Below are 6,779 nucleotides of genomic sequence, written 5' to 3'. Positions count from 1 at the left end.
GAGAAACTGCCTCTTGAAAAGTGATGACAGGCCAAGCACGGTGGCTCATGCCTGTAATCCCAGTATTTTGGGAGGCCGAGGTGGGTAGATCACCTGAGGTCAGGAGTTCGAGACCAGCCTGATCAACGTGGTGAAAACCCATCTCTCCTAAAAATACAAAAATTAGTCGGGCATGGTGGCGCATGGCACACGCCTGTAATCCCAGCTACTCAAGAGGCTGAGGCAGTAGAATCACTTGAACCCAGGAGGCGGAGATTGCAGTGAGCCCAGATCGCGCTGTTGCACTCCAGCCTGAGCAACAGAGAGACTCAATCTCAAAAAACAAGAAAAAAAAAAGGAAAAGTGATGACAGCCCTGACCCCACTGGACCCCTTTCATCCACCCCCAGTCTCTGCCTCTGGCTAAAGAGAAGTCCACCACCACACCCCACTGCCACCTGTCTTCAGGAAAAGGATTACCTAATTCCTGAACAGTCGAGAACGCCTAACAAACAAAAAAAAAAACCCTGGAGCATGTCCTCAACTTTGCAGCAGTGGTGGGAGAGAAGCAGCAGCACCCGGGCTTCACAGGCAACCCAGTCTGAAGAACTCAACCCTCTCCTGTTGCTTCCTGTGAGCAGCACTTCACAAAAGCACCAACAGTGGAAGGCGGAGACCCTCTTCCAACACATGGAAAGCAATGTGAGAGCCAGGGTGTTTCAGCATGAGTCAATCTACATCTAGCACAGGTTAAGATAGTAAACAAAGCTCATAACAAGAACAAGACTGTTCATTTCTTAATGTTGCTGTAACATATTACCATGAACTCAGTGGCTTAACTTTATTATCTCACAGTTCTTGGAGAAAGATACCTGAAATGAGTCTTATTGGGCTAAAAATAAAAGCAAAGCTGAGTTCCTTCTGGTGGTTCACGGGAGAATCCATTTCTTTGCTTTTTCCAGCTTCTAGAGGCTGCCTGCGTTCCTGGTCTTGCGTCCCTCTTCCTTGTCAAATCCAGCAGGCACAGTTCTCTGACTCCTGCTTCCATTGTTACATCTTCCCTGGCTCTCCTGCTTCCCTCTTTCACTCTAGAAGAATCTTTGTGATTATACTGGATCCATGTGGCTAAACCAAAATAATCTCTCCATTTAAAATTGTTAACTTAATTACATCTGCAAAGTCCATTTGCCACAAAAAGTAACATATTCACATGTGCTGGGGATTAGGTCGTGGACATGGTGGGGGGACAGTATTCTGCCTACTGTAAATACCATAATCATTTGTGAAAATGAACCAAGATGGCAGCAAGAGAAACTCCACAGAGAAGAAGCCTATTACTGGTTTATTAATGAACATGGTGTTGGTTGCCAGAGGAAAACCATAAGCTTCCAAGCACTACTGGAGAAATAACATCAGTTGCTTCCAATCAATCACTGTTAGATGGATCCAGGCACATGCCCCACCTCAGCCTGACCTGAGAATAGGGTAATTGGGACATATGTCAGAGGCTCAGGAGTCCCTAAAAAAATTTCAAATAGAGAATCTTTTTAAAATGTCTGAACACCTTTTATTGCACATAAAATGCACCTTAAAGTGGACAAGATGGGAACCAAACATTGAAATCTGTGAGTTGAATAAATCCAGTGAAGAGTGTTGGCTTCAGCCAGAAATCAATATAAATCATGAAAATAAGTGGATTTTAAATTCCTGGACAAGGCTGGGCACGGTAGCTCACGCCTGTAATCCCGATAGTTTGAGAGGGTTTTGAACCCAGGAGTTCAAAACCACACTGAGCAACACAGCAAGACTTCGTCTCTACAATCAATCAATTCCTGGTCAATGTGATATGGGTATTCAACTCTTAAACCCCAACAGAAATGATGACCTAAAAATAGGTGCTGGCTGGGGGCGATGGCTCACGCCTATAATCCCAGCACTTTGGGAGGCCAAGGTGGGTGGATCACCTGAGGCTGGGAGCTTGAGAGCAGCCTGGCCAACATGGTGAAACCCCGTCTCTACTAAAAATACAAAAAATAGCTGGGCATGGTGGCACACACCTGTAATCCCAGCTACTCGGGAGGCTGAGGCAGGAGAATCACTTGAACCCAGGAGGCGGAGTTTGCAGTGAGCCAAGATGGCACCATTGCACTCCAGCCTGGTGACAGAGTGCGACTAAGTCTCAAAAAAAAAAAAAAAAAGAATGTTTACTTACAATATAGGGAAGATTAAAAATGAAATTTGGAATCAATAGGCAAGTTCTAGACCTATTGCTCTGCGTGCTAATTTACTTAGTGGTTATGCAAGCCAATCAGATAGTAGTGAATTCAGGCAAAAGAAGGAAAACCATTTGGAGAAGCACATATTTGGGGAAAATAGTGCTAGAATCATTATTACAATAAGAAACACAGTTCAGAGACTAGAGCCAACAAGGTTACATTATACCTTAAATAATCAAAGTTGTTGGCCAGGCATGATGGCTCATGCCTGTGATCCTAGCACTTTGGGAGGCCAAGGTGGCAGATCAGCTGAGCCCAGGAGTATGAGACTAGCCTGGGCAACCTGGCGAAACCTTTTCTCTACAAAAAAACAATTAGCTGAGCATGGTGACTCAAATCTGTAGTCCTAGCTACTCAGGTGGCTGAGGCACGAGGATCTCTTGAGCCCAGGAGGTTGAGGTTGCAGTGAGCTGTGATTGCACCACTACACGCCAGCCTGGGCAACAGAGCAAGACCCTGTCTCAAGAAAATAAAATAATAAAAGTTGTTTACCAATTCGGAAACAACTATACTGCTTATTCTGAGGAATATAATTCACAGAGGGAAAAAAGATCTTTACACAGACTTTAGAAGGTCTATCAGGAGAACAGCTATAGCTCTTTCTTCTTAAGAGACAGAGAACATAGAAAAGTTTCATTCCTTAATTCAAGACTTGAGTCAAGTAAAGCAGTGGAAGAAGAAAAAGAATACAGCAGGTCCAAACTGCTACCAACACCATCCAACTATCACACTAGACTGTCAAGTTAAAAAAAAAAAAATTCACCCTGTAGAAAATAGAAATTGGGACCGGGCACGGTGGCTCACACCGGTAATCCTAACACTTTGGGAGGCCGAGGCAGGAGGATCACTTGAGTTCAGGAGTCTAGACCAGCCTGGGCAACATAGTGAGACCCCCATCTCTACAAAACATACAAAAATTAGCTGGACATGGTGGCACATGTCTATAGTCCCAGCTACTCAGGAGGCTGAAGAGAGAAAATCATTTCAGCTTTGGAGACAGAGGCTGCAGTGAGCCAAGATCATGCCACTGCACTCCAGTCTGGGTGACAGAGCAAGACCCTGTCAAAAAAAAAAAAAAGGGAAAGGGAAGTGGAGGGCAGGGGAAGGGACAGAAGTGGAGGGGAGGGGATAGAGATTGGGACAGTGTTACAAATGGATCTGAGCCCAGAGCAAAACTGTCAGAAAATGCAAATACCAATGAAAGCAGCAGCGGGGGCTTTTGTCAAACCACTTCTTGTTCAGAGCAGACAAGTACCAGGACTTCTGTCATAATAATCTTTCTTTTTTTTCTTTTTTTTTTTTTTTTGAGATGGAGTTTCGCTCTTGTTGCCCAGGCTGGAGTGCAATGGCTTGGTATCGGCTCATTGAAACCTCTGCTTCCCGGGTTCAAGCGATTCTCCTGCCTCAGCCTCCTGAGTAGCTGGGATTACAGGCGCACACCAACACACCCAGCTAATTTTTGTATTTTTGTAGAGACAGGGTTTCACCATGTTGGCCAGGCTGGTCTCGAACTCCTGACTTCAGGCGATCTGCCCGCCTCGGCTTCCCAAAATGCTGGGATTATAGGTGTGAGCCACCGCACCTGGCCAACAATCTTTCTTCGTCGGACTTCAGAGAGCCAGGCTAACAAGCCCTTCATCGGTGGCTTTTACATCAATTTTAAACCAATCATGACTGAGTTTGGAGAGCTGAAGTCTCTTCAGGGAGACTACATCTCAGTCAGAGACTCAAAGGAACATCAGCACTGACCAGCAGTGTGATCAGAACCGAGGGAAGCAGGGTCAGTTACTGAGGGCAGCAAATGCAAGGCAGATTCAAGAGAGCACATCCAGAAGGCAGCACTGAAATGCAAGGTGAAAATGAGTTTGCCTCAACTCATTCTGAAATCTGTGAAAACAGAGTGGACAGAGAGAAGAAGGAATTTAGTGGGAACTGAAACTTTCCCTATTCTTAGCATTATCCACTTGGTTTTACTAGATGACAATAATGATGATCATATTGATGATTACACACAGGTTGAATTACAGAGCAGACTGACCATCTTTCCCCCAGGAACTAGGATGCATCAGTATTCAGAGCGAATCAAGTAAAATCTGCAGTGTTTGTTTCAGTAGCTGACTGGCAGGAACTAAGCTCAGGCAATTCCTCACCTGCACACGTTCTATAGCCATCGTATTGTTCAGTAGCTGCGAGACACCCACAGTCGTCCTGTATGCTGGCAGCCTGTTTGAGAATCCAGGATGGCTAACAATGAATGAAGAATTGGTGTCTTTTGGAATACTGCATTTTAGTATAGCTGAATTTTTAAGCCTTTGTGTGTGTGTATAGCTAATCTGAAAGAAAAACAGAATGTAATATGAACTATTTTGCTATGTTTAACTAGTTTTTGATTGTTGTTGTTTGCTAGAGACAGGGTCTCGACTTGTCACTCAGGCTGTAGTGCAGTGGCGTCACTATAGCTCACTGCAGCCTCGAACTCCTGGATTCATGCAATCCTCCCACCTCAGCCTCCCAAGTAGCTAGGACTACAGGTGTGCAGCACCACACCTGGCTAATTTTAATGAGTTTTTTAAAAAGTGTGTATAAAAGATAATATTTAAGGTGATGGATATCTCAATAAACCTGCTTTAATCTTTAACACTATGTGAATGTATCGAATGATCAAATGGATCCCCAAAATATGTACATCTATTATGTATCAATACAAAAGATTCCAGGCCAGGTGGGGTGGCTCAGGCCTGCAACCCAAACACTTTGAGAGGCCAAGGCAGGAGGACTGCTTGAGGCCAGAAGCTGGAGACCACTCTGGGCAACATAGAAAGACCCCCACCTTGGCCGGGCGTGGCGGCTCACACCTGTAATCCCAGCACTTTGGGAGGGTGAAGCGGGCGGATCACAAGGTCAGGAGATCGAGACCATCCTGGCTAGCACGGTGAAACCCCGTCTCCACTAAAAAATACATAAAAGCCGGGCATGGTGGCGGGCACCTGTAGTCCCAGCTACTCGGGAGGCTGAGGCAGGAGAATGGAGTGAACCCGGGAGGTGGAGCTTGCAGTGAGCCAAGATTGTGCCACTGCACTCCAGCCTGGGCGACAGAGCAAGACTCCGTCTCAAAAAAAAAAAAAAAAAAGAAAAAAAGAAAGACCCCCATCTCTACAGTATAAAAGAATAAAATAAAAAGAGTCCAAGAAATAAATTAAATTATACATGTAGAAGGGTTCTTGAAAGAACAAGAATTTAAATCTTTAAATGAAGTAAAATGTTATAAAATGGAAGTGTAGGCTGGGCACGGTGGCTCACGCCTATAATCCCAGCGCTTTGGGAGGCTGAGGTGGGCGATCACCTGAGGTCGGGAGTTCGAGACCAGCCTGGCCAGCACGGTGAAACCCCGTCTCTACTAAAAATACAAAAATTAGCCGGGTGTGGTGGTGGGCACCTGTAATCCCAGCTGCTTGGGAGGCTGAGACAGGAGAATTGCTTGAAACCGGAAGGCAGAGGTTGCAGTGAGCCGAGATCGTGCCACTGCACTCCAGCTTGGTCAACAAGAGTGAAACTCTGTCTCAAAAATAAAAATAAAAATAAAAATAAAAAAAAGAATTTTAAAAACAAGCATTTATGCAACATTTTAAAATACAAATATTAAATTATCCTAAACGGCAGCACTATTTGTATTGCTAGATGGTGTTGTGCGACATTGAATTGTATGCTTTAAAATGGCTAATTGTATCTTCTATGAATTTCACCTCAGTTTGAAAAATATTGCTAAAACCAGATAACCTTTATTTATTTTTTATTTTTTGAGATGGAATCTCGCTCTGTTGCCCAGGCTGGAGTGCAGTGACACAATCTTGGCTCACTGCAACTTTCGCCTCCCAGGTTCAAGTAATTCTCCTGCCTCAGCCTTCCAAGTAGCTGGGATTACAGGCACGTACTACCACGCCCTGTTAATTTTTGTATTTTTAGTAGAGATGGGGTTTCGCCATGTTGGCCAGGCTGGTCTCGAACTCCTGACCTCAAGTCATCCACCCACCTCGGCCTCCCAAAGTGTTGGGATTACAGGCATGAGCCACCACACCCGGCCCCAGATAACCTTTAATATGTTTTTATTTTAGTCCTTATTTTACACCAAGCCCTTCTGATTAGGTAAAGTTCAATAGGTTAAAAATTAATCTTATTGTTATTAGTGCAGCCAACTTTATTTAGACCATAAATTTTCACAGGCTTAGCACTATGCCCAGAAATTTATCTCTAAATAAACTTTCATTTGCTTTTTAAATTTGTTTTTATTTTATGCCATGCCACCTTCGTTTTAAAAATAATTAAAATATTGAAAGTTTTTATTTTAAAATAGTTTCAAACTTGTAGAAAAGTTGTGCCCAGGCACAGTGGCTCAAGCCTGTAATCCCAGCACCTTGGGAGGTGAAGCCAGGAGAATCACTTGAGCCCAGGAGTTTGAGATCAGACTGAGCAGCATAGAGAGAGAGACCCTGTCTCTAAAAAATATTCTTGTTTCTTAATTAGCCAG

This window comes from Gorilla gorilla, chromosome 22 (genome assembly GCF_029281585.2).
Source record: "Gorilla gorilla gorilla isolate KB3781 chromosome 22, NHGRI_mGorGor1-v2.1_pri, whole genome shotgun sequence".
Lineage (NCBI taxonomy): Eukaryota > Metazoa > Chordata > Mammalia > Primates > Hominidae > Gorilla > Gorilla gorilla.
The sequence above is the reverse complement of the archived record's forward strand: the minus strand, read 5'-3'. Positions refer to the sequence as shown.